The sequence below is a fragment of the Chrysochloris asiatica genome, unplaced genomic scaffold (genome assembly GCF_000296735.1).
Source record: "Chrysochloris asiatica unplaced genomic scaffold, ChrAsi1.0 scaffold00102, whole genome shotgun sequence".
NCBI classification, from domain to species: Eukaryota; Metazoa; Chordata; class Mammalia; order Afrosoricida; family Chrysochloridae; genus Chrysochloris; species Chrysochloris asiatica.
In genome coordinates, this window is record NW_006408620.1 from 494,390 (window position 1) to 498,057 (window position 3,668).

General features: G+C 40.2%; 1 pseudogene; it reads left to right on the forward strand.

The window, feature by feature from the left end:
• Nucleotides 1–2,914: 2,914 nt before the first annotated feature.
• Nucleotides 2,915–3,373, forward strand: LOC102832646 (annotated as a pseudogene).
• Nucleotides 3,374–3,668: the final 295 nt, after the last annotated feature.

The following is a 3,668-nucleotide window of genomic DNA, read 5'->3' on the forward strand; positions in this document are numbered from 1 at the left end:
ATTAGAAAGACGTTTGCGTGTGCTTTATTGACTATCAAAGGCTTTCGATTGTGTGGATCATAATAAACTGAATTCATGCTGCAAAAAATGGAAATTCCAATATACTTAACTGTGCTCATGAGGAACTGTGAGCAAGAGGCAGTCGTCAGAACAGAACAAGGGTTTACAATCATGAAAGGTGTGTGTCAGGGTGGTATCCTTTCACCATACTCGTTCAATCTATATGCTGAGTAAATAATCCAAGAAGGGCGGATTATATGAAGAAGAACTAGAACGACAGAATGTGGCATCAGGATTGTAGGAAGACTCATTAACAACTTGCCATATGCTGTTGACACAACCTTGCTTGTTTAAAGCAAAGAAGACTTAAAATATTTACTGATAAAGATCAAAGACCACACAGCCTTTGGTATGGATTGCACCTCAATGTAAAGAAAACAAAAAATCCTCACAACTGGAGCAGTAAACAAAATCATAATAAATGGGGAAAAGACTGAAGCTGAAGACTTCATTTTGCTTGGATCCACAATCAACACTCATGGAAGAAGCAGTCAAGAAATCAAATCACACACTGCTGCAAAAGACCTCGTTCAAATTTCAAAGAGCAAATAAGTCACTTTGAGGACTAATGTGCACCAGACCAAAGTCATGATATTTTAAATCACCTCATATGCACATAAAAATTAGGCAATGACAAAGGAAGAACAGCAGAAAAACCAATGCATTTGAATCGTGGTGTTGGCGAAGAATATTGAAAGTATTATGGTCTGCCAGACGAACAAGCAAATCTGTGTTGCAAGAAGTACAGCCAGGATGCTACTTAGATGCAAAGAAAGTGAGATTTTTCTCTCTTGTACTTTGAACATGTTATCAGGAATGATGAGTCCGTGGAAAAGGGCATCATGTTTGGTAGAGTGAAGGTCACTGAAAAAGAGGAAGGTTCTCAACAGGATGGAATGACAGAGTGACAGCAACAATGGACATTGTAAGACAAGCACTTAAGTGCTAACGGCAAGATGGACAGTTCACACTGACCAGCTGCTCCCATAAAGACTGACAGTCTTTAGTTCATTAGGGAGCCCTAATGAACAATTCTACTCTGCCCTGTGGAGTTATCATGATTTTATAGCAATCGGTTTTTACTTACACCCATATTAAAGCTAAAATTGAGTAAAAGCAGTGGTTTCCAATTGTGCCAGGAAGAAAAACTTTTAAGTGTATGAATTCTTACATTAGTCCAGAAGGAGAGGAGCAGCAACAAATCATGTTTTCCTATCTGACGACCAGAAATTACTGTCTCTTTTTTTCTCTAGTCCTGGTTTCACTCGACTTCCTATATCTCCCCCCTTAGGAGGCTTAGGAGTTAAACCGTTAGACTAATACGCTTATAACATCATATGAAGAAAACACTGACATAATACATTGTCGCTGTTGTTGTGTGCTGTGGAGTCGGTTCTGGCTCATAGCAACCCTGTACAGGGTTTCCGAGGCTTTAACTCTTGACCGGAGCAGCCAGCCTCGTCTTTCTCCCCCATAGCAGCTGGAGTACTTGATCTGTGAACCTTGTGGTTCACAGTCCAGTGCATATCGTCGGGAGCCACTGTGCTTTTTTCTGTATTGTAAGGACTGTAGAATTCACAGTGTCAGAGGTCAAAGCCTCTTTTAAAAACATTATCTTCTTAAACAAGTGCCCAAGGACCCTAACTCCTTCCCTGCCTCTACACTATGAAGGGCATGGGTTAAGGGTCATCTTAACATACCATCCACCTCTAAGCCTCAGCTCATCACTCCCCTGCTGTTTCAAGGATGCATATTCCAATAAATATTTAAATATTCAAACATTCAACTATCCATGCTCTTCCCAGTTTTTCAAAGTTCAAGTCTCCGGATAAAAATAAACCTTTCAGAAATTTCCTGTCACTTGATTACCACGGTCCACATTTTGATTAGGTGAATCATACATTCACTGCCATCAAGAAGTAAATATGTACTTGTCTTCACCTAAACAGCCATTAAATGCTGACAAGCAATTGAAATTTTAAAGATAATAATACAAACACTGAGGAAACCAGAGGAGATTTGGGAGAAATGCCAACTAAACGCAATGTAATAACCTGAGTTGGATCTTTGACCAAAAAGAGGAAATTAATATAAAAATTGGTGAAATCTAAGTCTAAAGTTTAATTAGCAGTAATGCAAGGTTCTTAGTTGAAACATGCACAAGATATCATGTTGTTGTCAAATGCCATGGAGTAGATTCTGACGCATAGCATGGTTTCCAAGGAGTGGCTTTCAGTCCAGTGCTTTATTCTACAGCGCCACATCAGGACTCCACACAAGATGTAAGATGTTAATAATAGGGGAACAGAAATATAGCAACACTGTACTGTTCTTTTAATTTTACTATAAACCTAAAGGTTTTTTCAAAATAAAGTCAATTTTTGAAAAACACCACCAAAACGACATAGCTGATCATGCCCCTAAGACTTTATGGAGCTTGTAATCTCTTAACATGGAGAACCCCAAACCCTAAGGACTACACATACATATACACAGCACAAAAATGAAAGAGAACATTTCCATGAATCAGAACCGATGTGACCCATCAGGAAGGGAGCAGCCCACCAACTAAAAATGAAGTGGGAAAGACAGATGGTGAAAAAATATAATCCACATAAAATTCTCAGAGAAAATCTAAAACCACAAAGATCCAATATCTTCATGGTTTGTGTAAGGATGTAAAAAATCATTTACATTTGGAAAGGATGTAAATGGTAAAGACAAAGTTGATGTTGGAGAAACAAATATCCATGAGTCAGTCCAAAATGTAAGGTGGAATGTAATGAAATGCCTACAGTTGATGACACATAAAAAACCTATGAAATCAGGGGATAGCAGCAACACCAGCTCTAAGATGGCGGCCAGCAGGAGGCTGAGGAAGGAGCTTGAGGAAATCCGCAAATGTGGGATGAAAAACTTCCGTAACATCCAGGTTGATGAAGCTAATTCATTGACTTGGCCAAGGGCTAATTATTCCTGACAACCCTCCATATGATAAGGGGGCCTTCAGAATCAAAATTGGCTTTCCAGCAGAGTACCCGTTCAAACCACCGAAGATCACATTTAAAACATAGATCACCCAAACATGGATGAAAAGGGTCAGCTTTGCCTGCCGGTGATTAGTGCTGAAAACTGGAAGGCAGCAACCAAAACTGACCAAGTCATCCAGTCCTTCATAGCAATGGGCAACGACCCCCAGGCCGACTCCAGGCTGACCTAGCTGAAGAATACTCCCTCTAAGGACCGTAAAACGTTCTGTAAGAACGCTGAAGAGTTTACCAAGGAATAAGGGGGAAAACGACCTGTAGACTAAAAACCTGCTGCGAATGATTCCAGCAAGTGTGAGCAGAGACCCCAGCAGTGCATTCAGAACCACGCCCCCCTGCAAAGCAGGACTCTGTGGAGAATTGACGTGTGCGTCCGCCTGTGGCCATTACTAACTTTCTACAGTTTTCTTAATCAAAAGTGGTCTAGGCAACCTGTAAAGAAAGGATTAAAAATTTACGATGTTCTAAAACAAACAAAGAAATCAGCAAGGAGGGGATAAACAGCAACTGGAGCTCTCCAGCAGAAGACAAGTTCTAGGAAAGCTGAAAGGCATAGTAAAG